The 24665-nt window shown below is 42.3% G+C and overlaps 1 pseudogene across 1 annotated transcript; it reads left to right on the forward strand.

Annotated features, from left to right (window-relative positions):
* The first annotated feature begins 12358 nt into the window (after positions 1-12358).
* Positions 12359-22101, forward strand: LOC103706911 (multiprotein-bridging factor 1a-like; annotated as a pseudogene). Its single transcript, XR_016398114.1, has 5 exons — positions 12359-12442; positions 12601-12801; positions 14984-15067; positions 21609-21691; positions 21774-22101. The product of XR_016398114.1 is annotated as a multiprotein-bridging factor 1a-like (transcript).
* The last annotated feature ends 2564 nt before the right edge of the window (positions 22102-24665 follow it).

A 24665-nucleotide genomic window follows, 5' to 3' on the forward strand; every position in this document is an offset into this window, starting at 1 on the left:
GCAATGCGCGAGAGGGTTCCCCCTCAGGGATAGGAATCTCGTACTCCCTAAACAACAAAGTGAACATCATACCGTAGGGTAGGGTGAGCCTAGGTCTATCTAGTGGCTCACACAGGTATCGATAAATGAGTTTGGAGAAGTTGATTGGGGTGTCCTGGAGCATGTAGAACATGAGAGCTAGGTCTCTCTCAGATACAAAATCAAACCTCCCGGTCTTAGGGAAGATGGACCTAGACAAGATACTCAGGAGGATCCGCACCTCAACTGGAAGTGAGCTAGCGGATACCTCGTCTAAGGGGGACTGAGGAGGATAACCTAGTATGGCCGTAAGGGCCTCAGTCCTATCCTCGGGGTGTGTGGGAGCCACCCCTACTAGTGGTAGATGGAGGATGTGGGCGATGATATCCTCCGAAATGAACAAAGGGACACCGGCTACCGTCCCCTCGATACCCCCATCTCCCCTATGAACGGTACCGTAAAACTCTCTAATAAGGCCTGGATATGTGGGGAGATCTAAGGTGAGGAAATACTCTAAACCCTGGGCCTTAAGTCTATCTCCTATAGTGAACCCTTCTCGGGAGAGATAGTCGAAATCGACATATCTCCCAGTGGTGACCGCCTTCCCGGCGCACGACCTTGCGGGAACCGCCCTCGGCGGGGAACGAGCCGGAGGTTGTGACCTCGCGGGATCGTGCCGAGCCTTGGAACGCCTCTCGGGACCGGCCTCGGGTCGGGACCTCTTCCGGACAACGGCTTTACGAGGCATAGTGACCTAGAATGGGGAAAAGCCCTAATGGACGGTGAAAGATCGATGGAAAAGGCTTGGGGACGACTGGGGACGACCTAGGAGTCGGCTCTAGGGCTTGTGAACAGTGGCGGCGGAGAATAGAAATATTTTCGAAACGACGAAGTTAGGGTTAAAAAGTCGGATCCCGACTGCGAGTCGACTCCTCTGAGTCGCGAGTCGACTCGACCTCGAGTCGACTCTAAGGTATGCGCGAGTCGACTCTCTCTCCGCTGCCATTGATCTCGAGTCGACTCCCGCAAATGCGCGAGTCGACTCCCCCTTGCGAGCCGACTCTGAAACTTACTCGAGTCGTCTCGAACCCTGGCACGCACCTTAAAATCATGCTATATTCGTGCCAAATGAGGGAAAATTACTAAATTATGATCTGATTTGATGATCATTGAAAAGACACTCTATTTTAACCACAATCTAATCATCAAAATCAATGAATCTAGTGGAAACTGCCACTAGGATGGATCAATCACTCCTAATCCCCTCCTAAGCACACTAAACCTCTCTTCACTTAGGGGTTTTGTAAAAATGTCAGCTAATTGATCATCAGTGCAAACAAACTGTAATGTCACATCACCATTCAGTACATGATCTCTTATGAAGTGATGTCTTATCTCAATGTGTTTAGTTCTTGAATGCTGAATTGGATTTTTAGTTAGATTAATGGCACTTGTATTGTCACAATTAATGGGTATTTTATCTTGTTTAATGCCATAATCTTCTAATTGTTGTTTGATCCATAAGATTTGAGCACAACAACTTCCGGCTGCAACATATTCAGCTTCGGCAGTAGATAATGCAACCGAGTTTTGTTTCTTGCTAAACCATGAGATCAAGTTTTCTCCTAGGAATTGACATGATCCGCTGGTGCTTTTTCTATCAAGTTTACATCCAGCAAAGTCTGAATCTGTGTATCCTATTAAGTTTAGACTAGATTCTTTAGAATACCATAACCCTATATTCTTTGTTCCTATAAGGTATTTAAAGATTCTCTTTACTGCAATTAGATGTGATTCTTTAGGATTAGCCTGATATCTAGCACACATGCAAACACTAAACATGATATCAGGTCTACTTGCAGTAAGATACAATAAAGATCCTATCATTCCTCTATATAGTTTCTGATCTACAGATTTACCTGATTCATCTTGGTTTAATTTGCATGATGAGCTCATGGGGGTGCTGATTGACTTGTTTCCCTCCATATCAAACTTCTTGAGCATCTCCTTGATATATTTGGCTTGATTGATGAAGATGCCTCCTTCAGACTGTTTGATTTGAAGCCCGAGGAAGTAGTTCAGCTCTCCCATCATGCTCATCTCAAATTCACTCTGCATCAAATCAGCAAATTCTTCGCAGAGGCGATTGTTAGTAGCACCGAAAATAATATCATCAACATAAATCTGTACTAATAACATATCTTTGTTTTTCTTTTTCAAGAATAGTGTTGTATCTACATTTCCCCTAGAGAACTCATGTTCTAATAGGAATTTGCTAAGCCTCTCATACCATGCTCTAGGTGCTTGTTTCAAACCATAAAGTGCTTTGTTCAATTTATAAACATGACTAGGGTATTGATGATTTTCAAAACCAGGGGGTTGTTCTACATATACCTCCTCATTAATATACCCATTCAAAAATGCACTTTTTACATCCATTTGAAATAATTTAAAGTCCTTAGAGCATGCAAAAGCTAGTAAAAGTCTAATTGCTTCAAGTCTAGCTACCGGAGCAAAGGTTTCATCAAAATCTATACCTTCTTCTTGATTATAACCCTTTGCTACTAGTCTAGCCTTATTCCTTATTACAATACCATTTTCATCAAGTTTATTTTTATAAATCCATTTGGTACCTATAATTGGATATTCAGAAGGTCTTTCAACAAGATTCCAAACTTTGTTTCTAGTAAATTGGTTTAATTCTTCTTGCATTGCATTTATCCAATTTACATCATTTTCGGCTTCTTCTATGTGTTTGGGCTCAAAATGTGAAACAAAGGCTAGATGATTATTTAAGTTCCTAAGAGATGCTCTAGTCCTAACGGGTTGAGATGGATCATCTAGAATTAATTCCTTAGGATGCCCGTGAGCAAACCTCCAAGCTTTAGTTAACCCATGATCTACTATAGCCTCTTGGCTTGATGATGCATCTTCAATTAATTTTTGATTATCATCTTGTAATGTCATCTCATCTATCTTTTCTTCAAGAATTTCAGTATCATCATCAAAATTAACTCTCTTACTAGAGGAGATATCACTAGAATCATCAAAGACAACATGTATGGATTTTTCTATAACTAGGGTTCTTTTATTAAAGACTCTATAGGCTTTACTAGTTGTAGAATATCCTAAGAATATGCCCTCATCAGATTTAGAATCAAATTTACCTAGATTATCTTTTTCATTATTATGAACAAAACACCTACATCCAAAAATATGAAAGTAATTTACCTTTGGTTTTCTATTTTTCCAAAGTTCATAAGGTGTTTTCTTTATAATGGGTCTCAATAAAACTCTATTTAATATATGACAAGAGGTATTAATGGCTTCTCCCCAAAAGTACTTAGGGAGGTTACCTTCACATAACATAGTTCTAGCCATTTCTTCTAGAGTTCTATTTTTCCTCTCCACAACTCCATTTTGTTGTGGTGTCCTAGGTGCAGAAAAATTGTGTGTTATTCCCTTTTTACTACAAAACTCATCAAATAAATGATTTTCAAATTCGGTACCATGGTCACTTCTAATAGCTATTACTGAGGTATCTCTAGCATTGGTTACTTCTTTATGGAATTTCTTGAAAATAGAAAATGCTTGATCCTTATGAGCTAAGAACATGACCCATGTGTATCTAGAATAATCATCTACAATAACTAGACCATATTTATTTCCACCTAGGCTTGTTGTTCTAGTTGGTCCGAATAGGTCCATGTGTAATAATTCTAGAGGTCTAGAAGTAGAGACACATTTTATGGATTTAAAGGAGTTCCTAGATTGTTTGCCATATTGACAAGCTTCACATATTTTATTCTTTTCAAATCTTAGTTTTGGCAAACCTATCACGGAATCTCTTTTAACTAGTTTAGAAATTGTGTCCATGCTTGCATGACCTAACTTACGGTGCCATAACCAACTAGCATCATTGTCCTTAGTTTCATTAACAACTAAGCATGGGTTGTGTTTGGCAAGATCCTCAAGATCTACAACATACACATTCCCACGTCTTATTCCTTTAAAAACTAAACTATTATCATTTGGGTTTGTTATGATGCATAGTGATGGTTTAAACATAACGTTATAACCTCTATCGCATAGTTGGCTAATGCTCAATAAGTTATGCTTAAGACCATCAACATATCTAACATTATCAATAAAAGTAGAAGGGGTAATTTGTACTTTACCTATACCAATGATGTGACCTTGGTTGTTGTCTCCAAAAGTCACAGCACCTCCCTTCTTAGCTTCAAGGGTGAAGAATTGATCCTTGTCACCCGTCATATGTCTTGAGCAGCCACTGTCCAAGTACCAGCAATTTTTGTTGACCTTGGCTGCAAGACACTCCTACACAAGCAAATCATATAATCTTAGGTACCCAAGTTTTCTTGGGTCCTTCATGGTTAGTCATGTTGGTTCCTTTTGGAACCCATACCCTTTTAATTTTTCTTTTTGTTTTTTCTTTTCTATAATTGCACACATTTGCTTTATGTCCTAGAGTTCCACAACAAAAGCAGGTTATTTTCTTAGTTTTACTTTCTCCTGCTTTAACAAAGAAGTTACTAAGAAGTTTCTGCTTATTTTTAGGTTTATACCCTAAACCCGCTCTATTAAATACCGCTCGTTGACTATTAAGTATCATATTTAATTTTTCAGAACTATATGTAAATTTTTCTACCAAAGGTTTGTATTTTTCAAGTTCTTTAGTTAGTGTTTGTTTTTCTGCTTTTAGATCATTTAGTTCTTTTGTGAGATCCTTGTTTAAGATTTGTTTATGGCTTTTAAGCTCTAAAATTTCCTTAGTTAATTTTTCATTATCTTTACTTAAGGTATTAGTCTTTTTAGTTAAAAGTTGATTGCTTGTCTTAAGTTCTAAATTTTCTTTGGTGATAGAGTCCTTATCCTTAACTAATTTATCGTATTTATATAAGTAAGATTGATTAGCTAGCTTTAGCTCTTTGTTCTTAAGGTTTATAGCCTTATATTCTATCATTAATTCATTAAATGCATCATAAAGTTCATCAAAAGTAAAATCAAGATGTGTATCGGACGTTACCTCATTCTCATTGGCCATGAAGCAAAAGTTGGCCTTTTCTTCTTGTTCATCATCCGATGATGATGATGATGCGTCGGAGTCCGATAAGGTGGTGACGAGAGCTTTCTTCTTCTTGTATTTGCTTCCCTTCTTTAGTAAGGGACACTCAGCTCGGATGTGCCCCGGTTTCTTGCACTCATAACACCCAATCCCCTCATTTTTCCTTTTCTTACCTTTATCCTTTCGATAGGAATTTGAGGGTCCTCTCCTTTGATGATAGGACTTCTTGTTGTTGATGAATTTTCTGAACTTGCGCACGAGGAGAGCCTCATCATCATCTCCCTCATGATCTTCTTCTTCACTGCTGCTACTGCAAGACAGATCTTTGTTAGATGATGTAGATTTAAGAGCTATTACCTTTTTCTTATGGTAGGACTCTTCTTCGCTGTGCTGCTTCATTGTTAGCTCGTGAGTCATTAGGGATCCAAGGAGCTCTTCAAGTGGGAGCTTGTTCAAGTCCTTAGCTTCTTGGATTGCCGTCACCTTGGCTTCCCATGACCTTGGTAGACAGCGAAGAATTTTCCTGACAAGATCACTGTTAGTATAATTTTTGCCAAGGCTTTTTAGGCCATTGACAATGTCAGTAAACCTAGTGAACATGCATGTGATTGATTCATTAGAATCCATTTTAAATAGTTCATACTTATGAACCAATATATTTATTTTGGATTCTTTGACTTGATTCGTGCCCTCATGGGTCACTTCAAGTCTATCCCAAATCTCTTTTGCAGAATTGCAAGTAGAGACTCTATTGAATTCATTCCTATCTAGTGAACAATAGAGCACATTCATTGCTTTCGCATTGAGTTGTGCCTTCCTAAAGTCATGGTCATCCCAATCCTTTTCTAGTTTGGGTACATTGACACCCTCTACATAGATGGATGGGATGTATGGTCCATTCACTATAATGGTCCACATCTCATAATCTTGGGCTTGGATAAATATTCTCATCCTAGCCTTCCAATATGAGTAGTCGGATCCATTAAAGAAAGGGGGTCTTTGGGTGGACTGACCCTCAATGTGGGAAGATCCAAATGGGGTTGTCATTTTGATCTTTGACTCTAAGGTAGAAGAGTTTAGGCTCTGATACCACTTGTTGCCCAGATAGACAACCCAAGAGGGGGGGTGAATTGGGTTTTAAAATACTTTAGCTATTTAAAAACGTTGAGGATGACTAATTAATGCTTTACCAAGATGATTAATTAATTGCTATATGCTGTGAATGAAATGAGAGTAAAGAAAGAGACAAACAATCACAAACACAAGGCCTTTTATAGTGGTTCGGAGCTAACCCTTGCTCCTACGTCCACTCCCCAAGTCTCACTTGGGAATTCACTATAACCCCTAGGATTACAGCCGGTTGTTTTACAAGCTCACAACCAAACTTGTTGTTTTACGAGCTCACAACGAACTCGGTCGGTTTTTCCTGGCTCACCGACTAGAACCGCCCCGATTGTTTTCCCGGGATCACAATCGAACCCTTACACGTTGGTTTTACACTCGGCTCACCAACAAACCTCTACACCCTTGATTCAATCCCCCGATTGAACCAAGCAAAGACAAGTTGTAAATAAAAGGGACAGACAGAAAACACAGCTTCTCAAAAAGCAGATAAATAACAATATAAACTGAAGAGAAGTTAGAAGCCCTCAAACACGTTTGAGTTGGAGTTGAGTAGGGCTTCTCGAACTTCGGGTCTCCTCTTGAATGTGTGGTCGACTTGAATGCAGGAGGAGGCTCTTTCAATGTTGGAAAGAAGTAGTTGGATGCAGTTAATGCCGCTCTTCCCTCTTTTTCGTTGAAGAACAGGTTGCAGAGATTGAAGGCTTGATTTCTTTGAGTGGAATAGTTGTTCCTGCCTTGCTACAGTCCTCTGTGGCTATTTAAGCCATCCCCTACGGAAACTAGCCGTTAGAGACCTTTTTCTGCCCGTTCTGCACACTCTGCACAGCCTGACAATATGTCCGTTGGTGGGTTGGAGTCGACTCGCGCGATCAGGAGTCGACTCGGCTGTAGCGGGAGTCGACTCATGCTTTTCTGGAGTCGACTCGGCAACTGTTCCAGATTTGAATTAAAGTCGCCTCTTCGACTGGGAGTCGACTCGACTTGACCCGGAGTCGACTCGCCAACTTCTGGAGCTGACTTGGCATTTTCGGAGTCGGCTCATCCCATGGAGTCCGTGGATCTATTTTTGAACTTGGTCCACTCGAGTCGACTCGTTAATCCTGGGAGTCGACTCGGCGCTCAGAGCCCGAACTCCCGATCTTCTGTCTTTTGGCTCGTCCAGTCTTGGAGTCGACTCGAAATTCTCTGGAGTCGACTCGGCTCTCAGTTTCCGAACCTTGGCCTTCTGTCTTTTTGGTGGAGCGCTGCCTTGGAGTCGACTCGTGCTGTCTTGGAGTCGACTCGGCGTTCAGAGACAGTAAATCGGTCCTCTGTCTTTTTGGGGTCGCGATGTCTCGGAGTCGACTCGGGCATTGCGGGAGTCGACTCGAATCTCAGAGTCCGAAAACTGCTCTCTGACTTTTTCTTTGTGTACCACTGAGAGTCGACTCGCGCTTTCTTTGGAGTCGACCTGCCAACCATCGGAGTCGACTCGAATCTCAGGGTCGAAAAACGCTCTCTGACTTTTCTGTCTGTAACTCCTTGGAGTCGACTCATACTACTCCGGAGTCGACTCGGTAAGCATCGGAGTCGACTCGCGCACTTCGGGAGTCGACTCGCTGACAGGTTTTAAGATGTGTCCTTCTGTCCATCTGTCTGTTCTCAGTCGGAGTCGACTCGTAATGGACCGGAGTCGACTCGAGCCCGTGCCAGTGATTCTGATACGCTTGGAGTCGACTCGTAATATCCTGGAGTCGACTCGAGTCTCAGACTTTGGTTCAAACTCACTTCTTAACTTATCCAAAATATCTTGAACCAAATCTAGAGACACTTAGACAAGATTTTCACTGAAACACTCAATTGAATTCATTAGTAAAACATAAGATATACTCAAATGCTTTGAGCTCATCAAAATCAAATAGGGTTTCAATCAATCACTCCACAGTTTAGCCATCAGTTGGTTCCCGTGGACGTCGCCTACCCCTTGGTTGGTAGGGAATCGCACGAGTAGGTGACAAGTTGAGACCACGGCCCGAAGGGCATTTAGCCCTGGTCGTCCGAGGATGGCGTTGTAGGCCGAGGGTAGGCGGACCACAAGGAAGTCCGTCCTTACTGTACTTTCTCGGGGGGCGAGGCCGACCGTCACAAGAAAGCTGATCTCGCCCTCGACCGGGACCGAGTCTCCAGTAAATCCGACCAGCGGGGCATTTATTTTCCAAAGCTGGCTTCCTGTTGACCCCATTTTTTGGTAGGCGTGGTAATACAAAACATTAGCTGAGCTTCCATTGTCAACCAAGACACGTTTTACATCAAATTTGTTTACAATCATAGAGATGACCACAGCGTCATCGTGAGGGGTCTCAACCCCTTCCAGGTCCTCATCCGAGAACGAGATGGCTTCAGAAGTGTGCTGGCGCTTTGGGGGGATTCCTTCCTGGGCGGGCTCTCCAGCCGAGGTCCCTCCAATTACATTGATGGTGCCGGCGATGGGCCTGTTGTCATTCGAATTTTCAGGCGGTATGGCATTTTCCACCGGCCTTCTTTCCCCACGTTGGTTCCTTACGAACCGATTGAGTACTCCGCGGTGAATAAGCGCCTCAATCTCATCTCGGAGCTGAAAACAGTCCTTCGTGTCGTGCCCGTGGTCTCGGTGGAAGCGACAGTACTTCCTGGGATTGCGCGGGACTCCCGTGTCCCGCATAGGAGGCGGGGGTCGGAAAAAATCTCGGCCTTCAATCTCCATCAGAATCTCGGCCCGGGGTGCGTTGATAGGTGTGTAATTTTCGTACCTCCCCAGGTGCATTCGAGGTCGTAATGGGGACCCCGGCCGAGACGAGGACCTCGGTCGAAGCTGTCCCCGCTGTCGAGGTGGGCTTCTCAGCCGGGGGAGGTTCTTCTCTCGGCGGGGGGACCGGCTTCTTTGACAGCCGCGCTCCTCGCGGCGTTTCTTCTGCTTCTTTGAAGCCTGTTCAGTTGTACCCCGCCTGGAGGCGATAGCCTCCTCAGCCTTAGCATACTTCCGAGCTCGGGCCAGCATCTCGGTGAAGTCGGCAGGGAAGCTCTTCTCGATAGAGAAGAGAAATCTGTAGGAACGAGCCCCAGTTTTTAGTGCCGACATGGCTATTGACTGGTCGAGCTCGCAAACCTCCCATGTGGCGGCGGTGAAGCGGTCAAGATACTCCTTGAGAGATTCTCCCTCCTTCTGCTTGATATCTAGGAGGGATTCCGACGTCCGCCGCTGGTGTCGGCTGGCAGCAAAGTTGGTGGCGAACTGTCTGCCGAGCTGCTCGAAAGAGGACACCGTGCTTGGCTTCAGCCCGGAAAACCAGAGCCGAGCTGTCCCTCGGAGGGTCGCTGAGAAGGCCTTGCAGAGCACGGACTCCGAGGAACCTTGCAGTGCCATGAGAGCCTGGTAGCTTTCCAGGTGGTCGAGGGGGTCGGTGGTTCCGCTGTAAGGCTCCACTGGAGGCATCTTGAACCTCGAGGGGATCGGCTCATCCTCAATCTGGCGGGAGAAGGGGGACTTGGTGGTGAATTCAAAGTCCCCCTCATGCCTTGCCTTCCTGCTGCGGAGCGCTTCAATCTGGCGCTCCAGGTTCTCGACTTTCCTGTCGAGCTCCCCAGCCCGGGGAATTGTCACCGTAGTTTGTTCCGGCTCGCGGTGGTCCGGTGCCGACTCAGCTTCGAAGAGCTGGGGTCTTCTGTCTAAAGATTCCCCCGGCAGCTCTCTCCGGGGAGACACTCGCTCTTCGTTGTTGGCTCTGAAAGAGCCGTGAAGGTTCTGGCCTTGGAAAATCGGGCCGTTCGGAGGAAGCACCGGTGGGACCTGGGCCTGCGGGGTAAGCGTATGTAGGGCTTCCTCGCGCCGCAGAACTTGGACGGTGGCGGCTGAGGCCTGGACTTGTTGTACCAGAGCGTTGAACTATTCCGGCAGAACTCGGGGATCCGGATCAGCCGGAGAAGGCGAATTCTGGACAGAGTGTCCAGGACTATGCGGGGGACGCCGGGAAGCATTGGAGGCTCCCTTACTTCTCAACTTCATGACCGCGACTCGGGCCCTTCCTCTAGCGCCAACTGTTGCTGGAAATTGGACCCGGGGGCGGCCGTCGACTGAGGAGGAGGAGCTTCGGCGACCTCCGACGGGCGGCGATCTATCGGCGAGCGGCGTCCTCCGTGGAGGGGGGGACCTGCAAAAAGCCGGTGGCCGGGGTTTCCGGCGCCGGCCCTCCGATGCTTAAGTTAGAGGGGGTTTAAATTTAGGAGAGAGGTAGAGGGAAGAAGCGGTCTGCTTCCTTTCTTCTGTGTCCAACCCCCATTGAGGAGGGGTTCCTCTTTATAGGGGGGTCGGATTACCTATGATGTGATGGGGCGAGGTCGCCGTACGGCTTAGCACGTCGCTCGAGTTGGTGCGCGATCAGGTGAATTAATGCTTCGATGTCGGAGGTGAGGCCGGGATCAGAGAGTTGTCATGGCTGGCTGAATGCTGCCGAGCCGATTTGCCATGGAGGACTGAGGATCCGTAGATAACAGGAGCCATGCGCATTGATTGTTGAGTGAGCCGGCGATACACATTAATTGTTGAGTAAGTCGGAGATACATATTAATTGTTGAGTGAGTCGGGGATACACATTAATTGTTGAGTGAGTCGGGGGTTTGCAGAGGTCATGCGCATTAAATGCCGGAGGCGGTGGCAGGGTATGGCCCCTGACCAGACTTTGACAGGATGCAACCGCGGCAGGTGGGCGGCGAGGGCGGACTTCCAAGGCCGGGAGCTCTTCGGGTCGGATGTTCCGGGGTCGGGCACCGAGCTCGGCCGTCCGAGGTCGGCCGCCATCCGGTCCTCTGACGGCAAGGTTCTCATGCACTCGGGGGGGAAGCTGCGCTCCCCCAATAAGGATGATCTTGGATTTTTGATCTCAAGGATGGTTGAATAATGTTGCTTATGCCTTGAGCGGCTGAGTTAGCTGCATTAAAGCTGGACGAGCAGGCCGGCACTTGTGCTGCACGGACCACGTTGAGACCGCTAAGTCCATGACAGCTAGCAAGTAAGCAGGCAAGCAAGAAATAAAAGCTAGGAAAACGTACTAAAGCGCGCTCTAACGCACAAGGGCGAAAATGGTGGCTCTACAGACCTATTATACTAGGGGAGACAGCATTGCGACTTAACCGCCACTCGCCAAGCTCCTTATGGTGGTGCTGTGAGAGTGAATTCCTAGTCTTCCGGACCAACTTCCAACAGCCGCGAGCCACTGCTTTCTTCCTCTTCGTTCTCCTTTCTTTCACGAGGTGTTATGCGTGATTTGGTTGGTGGTCAGTATCTCTGCTGGGTACTGGAGTGCGATCCCATAGCCAAGGGACCTAGTGACGATCTAATTGCATTTTCCATCGCCCTAAGTGTTCAGTTCCAACGCTACGATCATCCGTGCGCACTGGTTGCATGCGTTAGCTACATAGAGGTGTGTAGCAGAAGAATCGCCATGTGAAGCTTGCAAGCTTGTGATGGGCCGAGCCTAAGGCGTCCCTTCCTACATATGTATGTTGGACAACGCATATTTTCCGGATCTCTTTCGAAACTTGGTACTAGCTTTCTTCTCTATCTTACCTTGTTCTTGAGTTTCCAAGGCTCTTTCCCATCGAAGTCCTTGTTGGGCAGGTGCTATTCAAGCAGATTCAACATCAAACTAGGTTTTGCTGACTTGAAAGTCCAGGTGGAAGTAGCAAGAATTGCTGACAAGCGGAGCTCTATTGAACCTACTTTATAAATGCAATCGCCGGATGATTTCCCATCTTCTGAAAAATATCGTAAGTGAGGTGGACTTTATCCATACTATATTGGCAGGTACGATGAGGTTTCTTAAGAATACCAATTCTTTCGGACCGAAGCGCGCACAATGGCTTTTTGGGGCTTTTCGCGATGCCGAGATAACTAACTACCCCTCCTCCTAATATGAATAGGGGTTACGTCATGTACGAAACTTTCTTTATAGTATACCACTTCTAACTTTACTACTTAATAGTATACCACTTCTGGCTGATTTATGGCATCATCGACTTGCTTTTCAACCCCAACGATTTCATAACCAGAAAGAAAAACCTCTCTTTCGGGATCCCTAGATGTAGTAGTCAATCAGCGGGACATTTAAAGAAGCTATGGATGGGTATCCTATTATCGAATTGGATGGTGATTTGAAAAGTGAAGGTGATTTAGGAACACCATCTCATAGAATCTTCATGGTACAACCAAATACCGTGATCTCATCGTCTTCGTCCACGTCACCGATCACCCCTACCAAATGCCTCCAAAAGGCAACCTTTGGAGCTTCCCAACTTCCGTTTCCCCTGTTTCCCTTATCTCTCGAGTTCCGACCGCCTTCGTCCCCTTCTCTATATAGCCTCGGGTGCGAGCCATCGATCGAAGCGAGGGATCTAGCGATCGATCGGGGAGGGGCGTAAGGGCTGGGATTGGTCCGATCACCCAGGATTGGGAGCCCGTCGTGATCCGCAAGAAGGCCCCAACGCCGCCGCCAAGAAGGACGAGAAGGCTGTCAACGCCGCCCGACGTAGTGGAGCCGAGATCGACACGGTAAAGAAGTGTATGCGATTCTAACCTTCCCTTCTTTTCTATTTGATTGCCATGGATGCTAGGGTTTCTATCTTTCATCTCTTTGTTTTGCATGCCTCTCTCTTTTCTGTTGAAAATAATGGAATATCATTCGGACTTTGATTCCAAGTTTCTAGTTGATGCAATGAGTTCTCCTAGGTTTTGGGTGATTTCTGAGAACAATTTGTATACGAAAAATAGATTCTTCTTTCCCGATATGAGATTTTTTTTTGTTTGATTACTTGCTTTCTTATTCTGTGATTTTGGAGCTTTTTTCCCTTTTTTGGTTTATGCTCTTTTTGGTTGCCAAACAACTGAAAGCAAACAAAGATACATCACCGGAAGAAAAAAGAAAATTAAGAAGAAAGAGAGAAAAAGAAAATTAGGTATTTTATTAAGGAAAATTATGACGAAATTTGAAAGTGGTTATGTGTGAGGATCTGTCCGGGCATGTGTTTTGTCCATCGGTTGTGCACTAGCAGGTTTGCGTACAGGGTAATGAACTAAAATGAGACTTTACGGCTAACTTTCTTGGGTGAAGTATGTGACATTGCAAATTGTATCAAAGGGGATCGGGCCCATTTGGAGCTAACCATGGACCGATTATGATAGGATTTGGTTGGATTTGGATCCTGACGAGGACGTCAAGGTTTAAATGGGGAGTATATAAGAACCAGCGATAGCATATGCTTAGTCCCCACATTAATTATGCATTAGAGAGTTCTTGGTTATATATACAGGCTAACGAGCTCAAATAATACCTAACACTTTCTAGCTAGCACTTTTAGGTGAGGTCCTAATTGTTACATATTATCTTGAACCACTTATTTACCTTTATTTTCTATTAAAATCACTACCTACCTTCTGGAGAAGAAAAATTTCAGGTTTGTTAGTGAAAATTTGGGTTTTATATGTTTCCTTTGATTTTCTCTTTGTGGATTTTCGTTCCAGTACCAAACAACTGAAAAGAGGATAAAATTGCCGATTTTCTCTTGATGGATTTCCTTTGATTTTCTGTTCATGGACTTCTCCAATATAGTTTCTTTTATTTCACTTTCCCAGCAACCAAATAGAGCCTAACTGTTGGCAATGGTTCTCTGTAAAGTAAACAGGCACACAGGAAGAAGATAAAATTGATGGTTCATAGGTTATTGTCAGCATATTACTATGATTTACTCCTCTTAACATTTCTTTCAGTTATGGGTATCGAGTGGGGAAAAAGATTTGACCAAGAGCAGCGCACTAGGATTGAATTTCGGGAGTAAATTCTTCTCTACCCAATCAAAAGTAGCCAATTTTCAGTCTCAACTCTTTGAGAATATTCAAATTCATTCAAAGTGTTATCTTTAATCATGAAGGAAAATGGCTACCCAAATGCAAAGTCAGAGGCTTTCTCTCCTCTAAATTAAAGGGGAAGCTGATCAACCCAGAACTTGCTAAGAATTTAAAGGCAGTTGCTGATTATTTTAATCCATTTATGAAAATGAAGTTTGAATTGGACATATGGAAAATTGTTGTTCTGTATTGTAAACATTTGATTGGGGAGAGTTTCCAACATTTCTCCTGTTTTTTTTCCATCTTAAGTCCCAAAACCTTTTCATCATCATTAATTTATTATTGGAAATGTCATGTTTATTGTTAGCTCTTCAATTTTGTTGTTGGATATCAGCTTTTGCTCATCCTACTGTTGAAGTTCTAACTTTATACCCTCATGAAATTTCACATGTATTTGTCTTTTAAAAGTACTATTGTTTTTCTTAATATCACCATATGCCCCCAGGATTGTTATGCCCTGATTGTTAATACAAGTAAGAAGATTTATACTTTTATCTTGTTAAGAGTTCATGTGAAAGTGTTCTGTTTGGCAGTCAATTCAAGAATTTTGTTTATTCAATTGAGTGTAGTTGCTTATGCACTGGTGCACAAAATTTTATTTTTTGGCAATAATATTGTTAAGATAATATTTCTCCATATTATTTCAAAACTTTCAAATTCTACACACCGAAGATAGTAGCTGTATGCTTATGATAGTTGTGAAATGATTCTCTGTTTTGCTGCTGTGCATTGTCCATTTTCAAATAATGTATTCCTTGATATCCAGAATATCTAATGAGCTAAACTATAACAGGATGTCAGACTTATAGGTTTAATTTTACTCTTCTTTATTCCTGTAGCTAATGCTGGTACAAACAAGGCTGCTTCTAGCAGCACAACTTTAAACACAAGGAAACTGGATGAGGAATCAGATAATCTCTCTCGTAAGTGCTCTTAGCTTAGTGGCAAACATTGTATTTGGTTCTTTATCGCCTTCTTTTTATTATTCTAATTTGCAGATTAATTTTTTGATTTAACTTTCCCATGTCAGAGTTTTGCATCCTAATTAACATGTCTTGCTTTTTTTCCTTCTCTGCCAATCATAATGCGTAATGTTGGTCTAAAAGAGAAGAGGGAAGGAGACTGCAGAATCATGTTAATTAACTTTTCTTTGACATGCTAAAACATTGTCTCTTGTTGCTAGAATTTAGTTTATTTCCTTCATTCCATTCCATATTCCATTATATAGGGATTTTGTGTTATGCTTTCTTTGCAAACATTAATTGTCTCTTCACATTTTTTAGTCCTGCAGGGAGTTATGATTATAATCTGAAGTATTACTTTATAAACAGTCTGAATGACAATGCGGGATTAAATTATGCTCCTAATCAAGTAGTCATTTGTATTATTTCCATATCATGTACTATGCAACATTCTTCTTCACCCTTTTGTTGTTTAATTATTTTGTAGCCCTTCTATCTTTATTTTGTACAAACAAATAACTACCTTGAGTGCAATATCTAGAATCTTAAGTACTACCAATATATAGGAACATATTGGACATTCTAGGGATCTTGATAACTATTGCAAACAGGTGTTCTCAACTCTATGAAACTTGACTTGGCAGTACCTTTTTAATGGAGGCATAAGAAAACATCTTTTTGCTTGTTTCATGACGACCCCGAGCAATGTTTTGGAGTTTTGAGTTCAATCTAGTGAAATACACCTATATAGAGTTTGGAATGTGCATTGTAACAGTACATCTACAAATTGGGCATGTACAAAAAGAAATAAATAGAGGATTTATATTAAAGTTGATCCAGAAGGATCACCATACTTGATGTGGACTACTTTGGCTATTATCGGTAAGGCTGAACAGAGTCTAAGAGTGAAATCTACCACATCGAGAAATCGAATTGCGCGCCAAACTTTCGGAGGCCATAACTTGGTCATACGATCCCCAATTGAGATGATCTTTTTTTTTTTTTTTTTTTTGAAATTCGGTAACTTTTCGAGATCTACAACGTGGTGCCACCTCCTAAGAGGGGTCGTGCCCCTAGCGGTTGACTCAAATTTTATCATTTGGGCTTTGAAACGTGTTGATGAAATCGAAAAATTTCTTAATGGAAAAGATTTTGACTAGGTATATCTTCCAATTCGAGAAAAATTAGGTAGAGCGACAGAATGTAAAGTTGATGCAGGAGTCGAGATCAATTAAGTAGAGGATTTTAGCTTTTTCGTGTTTATTTCTACTGGTATGTTTATTTTTGGAAAGCTATTTCTATTCGAATTAGGAGAGAAATCCCATCCGGATTGTGCAAGGACATACTCCACCATTATAACTAGAGGCAAAAGTACCTCAGTTTTGGGGTTATCAATGATCAATGAAAGAAAATGGCATGTAAACACTACCTTCACTATTTTTTCTACCTTTTTCTAAATTTCTTTTGAGATATTTAAGTTGACCGGGTTGAGGAAATTATTCCTTTCCCCCGATCGAATCAACAGTGGACCATTGTAAATTTCAAAGTAGTGATAGAAAAGGCCTTAAACAAAGACATCTGACTGTTAGTTCCTTTTGAGCTCTAGTTCGAGCTAGTCTTGATCACAGTGACAAGCGTCAGTAATTAGTCCTAGGCCTTAACAAAGACATCTGACTGCAAGTTCCTTTTGAGCTTTAGTTTGAGCTAGTCTTGAAGGGAATATAAGCTGTAATTAGTCCTAGAAAGGTATTACGTTGACCTTTATACAAGTACAGACTTACTGAAGGGAATATAAGCTGTAGAATCTGTTAGTATGCTCGTCCAGATTCATTAGTAGCTGGTTTCTCTCCATCAACAAACGGGTCATCAAATACACCTCTAATATAAGTGAATGGGTGTTGCGTTGTTTCTTCCATGAAATGCTACTAGCGTCTTGCTCAAGGTCCGCCGTACCGGTACCGGTCGGCGTACCGGTGGCCGGCCGGTCCGGTACGGTACCGGTCCGGTCCGGTCCGGTACCGGTCCGGTCCGGCCCGGTCCGGTACCGGTCCGGCCCGGTCCGGTACCGGTCCGGCCGGTCCGGTACCGGTCCGGCCCGTCCGGTACCGGTCCGGCCCGTCCGGTACCGGTCCGGCCCGGACGGTACCGGTCCGGCCCGGACGGTACCGGTCCGGCCCGGACGGTACCGGTCCGGCCGGTCCGGTACGGTACCGATCCGGCCGGTACCGGTACCGGTACCGTACCGGCCGGTACGCGGTGGTTTCAAAAACCACAGCGCGAGGCGCTGTGGTTCTACCAAAAAAAAATCGTACCGATGCGAACCGGCCGGTACCGGCCGGTTCGACTAAAAAACCGGAAAATACCGATTTTTTAGTGGTTTCGGTACCGGCCGGTACGGGCCGGTACGGCATTCCATGGTCTTGCTTTTAGTTCTCATCTGGAAGCTCCATATATCATATCCTACCTTATTTAGTTTCTACTTGTAGTTGGTAATATCTAGCTTTCATTAAGTGTAGGACTCTTGTTTCCATAATCATGATTTTCAAGCAAAGTAATGGATAGATTACTGTTTTCATTCTGTTTATGGCTCTTATGACAAGGATTACAATGCTGAATTATTAACCAGTAATTTAATTGAAATTGTTCACTAAATTTAGCATCTTAGTAGTTTGAGACTGCCAAGGCCATTAATCATCCAAAAGTTGAGACCATGGTTTTCCTCTCACCATCAAATTTGCTGAAACTTTGCTCATATCTAAAGATATTCGACATGGGATATTACTAGTTATTTTTCTAATTACATTTCTTGGAGTTACTAATGATTGATTAATTGCTTTTTACTGTTCATATATGCATTAATAGAATTCTTATGAAAAAAGACCTTAGGGTGTGTTTGGTTGCAAGGAAATGCATGGTGAAGGAAAAGTAGAACTCTTCGATGGGAAAAGAAATGTTTTTTGGAGAACTATTTATAAACTTTTCAAATTTGTTAATTTTTAATTAAAGAAACAAACAAAAAACAAGATTTTCCCAAAAAAAATCCTACTAACTTTCCTTGCAACAAAGCATACCCTTAGATCATGAGGATTCTTCATATTGAACAGCATTTCATAGAAGTTGCATGATATTGCTTGTTAATAAGGTGAAACATGGTTTTAGAGTCCCATCCAAAGTCCATATCTTAGTACTGAGAACCATACTAGTACATTACCAATTCGGTATGGTACAAGTTGGTATAATATGGTATCCATCCTATACCGGAATAGTTCTTGAACCATTTTTTCATTTTTTATCTCGGTATACCTCGATGCAGGTCAGTACACTTCCGTATGGGTCGGTTTGTACTTCAGTCCGTCTCAATACGAGACAGTACACCTTGGTATGAGGCGGTATAGAGCCTGTACCGACCCGAATATGAGTTCTGTATTGGTTCCGATCTGGTACAATATGGTATGGCTCAAATTGGGCAGTTCGAGCGGTACATCAATATGTAGCCCCACCTATTTGGCAATTCCATATTATTCTGAATGTGTAATGTATGAGGTCCATAATGAGGATTTTTTATCATCAAGCCATTGAATCAACAGAAATTGCAACTTCTGTATTTTGCTTTTCGCTATTCAAATGAGTATCACATTTTCACTTGTTGAAGGAAATCTAATCGTTAATTTGTGGGAAAATATTGGACCGATAATTGCGCAAGTTGACAGGTTTGAAAGTCCCAAGTACTAGATTATGTGTGATGTTTTTAAAAGCAGTTATTGATTTGATCGGGTACTGACAGCAATTTTAGATTTGGCTCGCTAATGGTGAATTCAACTTAAAAAAACCGAGAAAAAGGTCTTATGGAAGAAAATCTCCTAGAAGAGGATAAAACTCTAGTCTTAGTGAACTTGTGTGAGGAGTGCCTCATCACTATGTACAGTGTGAACCTTCTACAACAGATAGGCGTGTTCTAGATAAGAACATTCTATATTTCAATAAGTCACATGCTCTTATGGTCATTTCCATTGCTAATGAATGGGCAAAGCAATTCTAATTCCATTAAATACATCCCATAAGTCAGGAAAATGCATGGCTTCCAACCAATGTGTTTTCGAACTTTCACTAGGCATCTCAAGCATGAGAAATGGAATTTTGCTTTCAAATGTCTTAGAATAGACTGCCAATGCATAAGGTTCCATTTTAGAGCCTTTGCCGATTGACATGGGATGAAGAATAACTATGCCTGGCTAAAATATATGTGAGGTTTTTTTGTGATAATACATGTAGTTCTCATCATGCCATTCTGTTGAAGAGGAAATATGCTTTTTATAGTACTCAGTGACAAGTTCACATATGCTATAAGTACAGGTGAAGGTATAGCAGATCCTAAACCAATCTATGCTGGACCTGAATTTGGCTACACACATGGTCAAAATTCTGGGTTGGGTATGGATTTTGCAGATCCTGGTGAAGCTGGACCTGGACCTCATTCAAACCATGTAAAATCCCAGCTACAAGCTGTCTGATCAATTAGAAAACCAGATGACAAGAACAAGAACAGAAGTCTCAGTCCTTATTTTATGAAGAGGTGGCACATAGCAATCCTGGTGCTATCATCCAGTATTGGAACGTGCATAAAGACAGATATCAAGCATATATGAAGCCTTTTAATACATATTTCACCTGCTGAACAATTAGCACTAAATTAACAATCAAACATCTTGAATTCTTAAATTGTTTTTACTTCCTCCGGGCAATTGCATCCCTTATCATTTTCTAGCCTTGGTCACATGATTTTCGGCAACTAGCCTGTTTTCAGCTTCAACTAGTGAAAGATGATGATAACTCCCAATTGCTTAAATTTACTGTTAAGCAATAGTGAGTGACATTCTGCTTACAAACCATATTATTCCTGTTGAGCTCATCCATTTTGGTGGGCTTATCTGGTGTATAAGGCCTACGATGTATGATTCATTACCTATACAACCTGTGTGAGCTGTTCATTATAAAGCAATTGGTTCTACCAGTTGAACAGTTTATTGAATCGATGAAATTCCCATTTCTCCAGCTCCATGACCCAGAGGATTATGTTATTCCTACCTAAGATGCCCAAGATACTCTTGCATCATAACAACACATTAGGTTCAACCAGTGAGTAGAACTACCTTTCGTGTTGCTATAGCCTCTTGAACTATTTGGCTACGTGGAAGCCTGCCACTTATTTTCATATTCTTCTCTATGTTTCTACTGTCTTCTCAGTTTTCATGACAATGGAGTTTTAAAGAACCAATGGAAGCTTATGATTTGAGAAAAGAACCCAATGTCATGTTGCACTGTGGTTGTTATGCAATCATACCTTCTGCCTTACCAGCCAACCACTTTCCTTGTGACCAGTTGCAAAACATTGTAAGTTTGATGTGCTAACGAGTATGATATTCTTGATCAATTAAATACACAAAAAAGAATATTATATGATAGCTGAATTATTTAATGTTCTACCTAAATCATATTCTATAATCTACACTATTGCTTGATGGGGCTGGCCATAAGGAGTACCTTCTGTACACAGCAGACCCATCACCATCACAACATACATGGTCTATGATGGTTGGCCATAAAATGACATGGACCATATATACGAGCACCATAGAAGACCCATGACACGTCAGTCTCATAACCAACATGATTATTTTTTATGGTTAAAGTATTATGATATTTCTAACAATGTTTCACATAGTGGGCAATTTTGCATTTATTGCATATAGAATGGAACTACACTTATTCTGAGTACACATTGACATGTCAACTAAATAGAAAAACAGCAAATCAGTTAGTGGCACCTCAACCTTATTGTTTTTTGTCCAGATGTGGATCTTGGTTTTGGTATGCTATAACTTGTCTTTAGCTTTGTAAAGTTGTTTCTAAAATTATATGGGTGCGGACTGTTGGGCCGTTAGTTTAAATTTAGGTTTGAAATTTGACCTGGGGCAGACCTAAGTATTCATATTGGGGTGAAAATAGGTCGTATCAGGTCAGGATGGTGTTTCGTTCGGATGGGACTTACTTACAACCTACTTACAATTATTCTAACCAGATCAGGTACTGTATTACTTACCAGGCCTAAACTTGGAGCTGGGATTGATTAAAGAGGCTTAGTATTTGCACCTAAACTTTTTTCCAGCAGAAATTACAGAACTGCCTTCTCTTGTCTGTAATAAGAGAAGCAGCAGTTTGCATGCTTGAAGATTCTTACTGAAAGCATACAATGGGTAGATAACGCGGTCATTTTGTATAGGTTACCCTGAGCCTGAGCTTGTGAGAAATTTGAGTTTTACGTTTGAGCAGTTTCTAGCCAGATCATCTTCAGAGTTGAGCTGATCAGTTTTATGTTGTGTTTCATCGCTGTGTGAAGTGCTTCAATTTAACAATTAAATAATAGCTGTTCTTTGATTTCTAATGCTGTGAAAGAGGAGCATACTTTGATGGCAACAGTATCTATGCTTTTCACCTGAATCAGATGAACGAGGGTCAACGGAGCTCAAGAAGAATATCATGCAGGCTCGAATGGATAAAAAGTTGACTCAGGCACAACTTGCACAGGTACCTTTTATACTCCCTTTGTCCCTTAAATTGGAGTTGCTTTGATTTCTTTCACATTCTCTGACAATGTCCGATGTTACAGCGGATCAATGAGAAACCCCAAGTGATTCAAGAATACGAGTCTGGGAAGGCCATTCCAAATCAACAAATAATTACGAAACTTGAAAGAATTCTTGGGGCGAAACTGCAACGTAGAAAATGATGGCAAGCCAGCATGTGCTATTAACCGTCAAGTCTATAGTATGGAATTTCATGTGCAGCATTTGTATCTGTTTTGAGTCTGTGCGGTTTGGTTTTGGTGCATTTGTGAAAACTCTGTTGCTAAGGAAATGTTTTAGCTCTTTTAATTTGTATGTTTAAGCTGTAACTGTGAGATCAACATGCAAGTTGTCCAATCGCCTTTATAAATAGTTCTCCTGGTTTGCAATCAATCTCTTTACGTGCATGTTTTGGTCAGCCAGAGGAGTTAATTAGTAGGGTAAAATCCAACCATCCCATCAATGGCACTCGCATATATCTGGATTTGGCTTTATGATTGGATTCTGTGTCCTACGTCGACTTGAATTGACCTGGTCCTGAACTGGATTGCTCATTTGATCATGCACAAGGCGCACACCCCAAATACAAATAGGATTTCTACAAGCACCCATTGTTGCTTTGACATCCTCGCCGTCGCCAGCCAACTTATCTCGTGTTGAAAAGAATTTCCTATATAAATATCGCCATGCATCTATAGGGCTGATCATGCAGCCGTCAGTGATGTTGCTGTTCGTCATTTCCACCTGACGGTCATGGATGGGGGTGCTTTGGAAGCTAGCTTTATAAAGGTCGCAAAAATCTAAGATTTAGTAGTTGGAGACTCGGTGAAGAAATATTTTTGGATCCTCATGATGTTTATTTGTGATGTAGGCCCACAATTATCGTAGGATTTAAATTTAATTCACGTTGGATGTGATTAGTAATTGAATAATTACTTCTGGCTCGTTGTAATCCCGATTGAGATTGTAATCTCAACTAGTTTCATGGTAATTGGTTGATTCCTCTGGGGTCCTGTGCCTGGAGTAGCCTGGGAGAGCACAGTATTTAGCCTTTTCGGTCTTCTTTTAGAGTTTGTTGCCAGCCCAGTATTTAGCCTTTTCGGCAAAGAATTTCCTGACAGCGTGGAGCAAGGGATTAGAGCAGCCTATCTAGCTTATCATTACTGGTTAGATAGAAATGCCCGAGTTTTTGAGGACAAAGGTGCGCATCCAAGGTTGGTGGTAGACTGGGCCTCACTCATGTGGCGGAGGTCCTTCGCATTGCTGGCTAGGAGAATTTGAGGCTTTCATTCCGCTCTTATAGCACTCAGAACTATATCTGTATCTTGGGCGCCCCCACCCTCTGATTTTCGTAAGGTGAACTTTGACGACGGTGTTAGCAAGATTGGAGGCAACGGAGATGCTAGATATATCATCAGAGATTAGAAGGCCAGATTTGTGGTGGCCGAAGATCGATGGATCTTCGAGCAGACTGTTGTCAAGTGCCGAGGCCAGAGCTGCATAGAAGGGTATCTCATATGCGAGGCGAGTATTTTTTTCAATTTTATGTGCTGTACATATATCCATTGTGTGTGAACCATCGTCGTAAAAAATAAATATATATATAAAAAAGAGAAAAGAGAAAAAAAAAAAGAGTTTGCTGCCAGCAACTAGCGTTGAACCATGTGGTCTCTCTTCACATGTTATTAATCCATGTAGGAGACCGCGAAGGGGAGGATACACGATGTTGTAGGGGGGGAGAGGGCCTTGAATTTAGTCCCACATCGGCTAGTAGCGGAAAGGTTCCTTGCCTTAAATGGGGGGTGGAAATCCTTTCCTCTCGAGGGCCTTTTTGTGGGACAAAACCGTGAGGAGGGCTCTGGGTACGCTCGACCCTCAAAGCGGACAATATCTCGGGAGGAACACGATATCTTCGTTCGCACCATAGATCGGAAGGCTTGGGGCGTTCGTCCCCTTCTCGATGGATATCTCGGAAGTGCGATCCCTAAATTCCCTGGAATTGGCTCTGGAATACCCCCGGTAGGTGTCCTGGCGGCGGCGCCGCTGCCCTTGCCTGCTCCAATGTTAACTGGTTCCTGCGATGGTTCCGGCTCCCGGAGAATGCCGACATGGATGATATCAAGTGCTCGCTGGAACATGATGTGCTCAGCGTCACGGTTCCGAAGAAACTAAGTTACATGGTCAGCTCTTGAAAAAGAAAAAGAAATCAGTGTTGGATTCTCTCCGGCCTTCAATGATCGATATGGACTTGGAACCTTCAGTTCGAACGATGATACAACTCAGTTTTGAGGCAGTTCTTCTATTTCTGTCCTCTAGATCTAATCGATGATTAGCCACTCATGGGCACCTCTCAACAGTTCTATCAATCGCCCTCGTCCTATCTCTTTCGTCAAAGGAAAAGCGCATTCGAGTTCCTACCTTTAGAATTAGATATAGGATTCATTTGGCTCCTGAAAAGAATTTTTTCTCGGATCCCGTTTAGCTTAGTCCGACATGGAAAAATAAATCGCATATCATATTATTATGTTTGGTACGCAAAGTAGATTAAAAATGTAGTAAAATAAATGGTAGGTACTATATGAGAAATTAAAACAAATACGGCCAGGTATTTATTTTTCAATCTAAAAATATTATTTTTTGACGAAAATATTTTTTCTTATAATATATTAATAATTTAAGATAAATGCATGCATTATTTGCACAAAGCTTTTATTGTCCCTTGCTTTTATTTTCACTTTTTTCTAAAAACAACAAATCTTAACTACCAAAAATTTATGATCTTAGAAGTGATTCAAGAAATTAAAATTTTTCACCATATATTGTTCGATCTAGTTTATTTTTATCCTTAAGATTTTGGAAAAAAAAGAGAAGAAAAAAATACCAACTGGCCTTAGATTTTCCATTGCTTTCTTGTAACCAAACCAACCCTAACAGTA

The sequence above is a fragment of the Phoenix dactylifera genome, chromosome 1, assembly GCF_051530095.1.
Source record: "Phoenix dactylifera cultivar Ajwa chromosome 1, Ajwa_hap1_PhDact_Kaust_v1.1, whole genome shotgun sequence".
Lineage (NCBI taxonomy): Eukaryota > Viridiplantae > Streptophyta > Magnoliopsida > Arecales > Arecaceae > Phoenix > Phoenix dactylifera.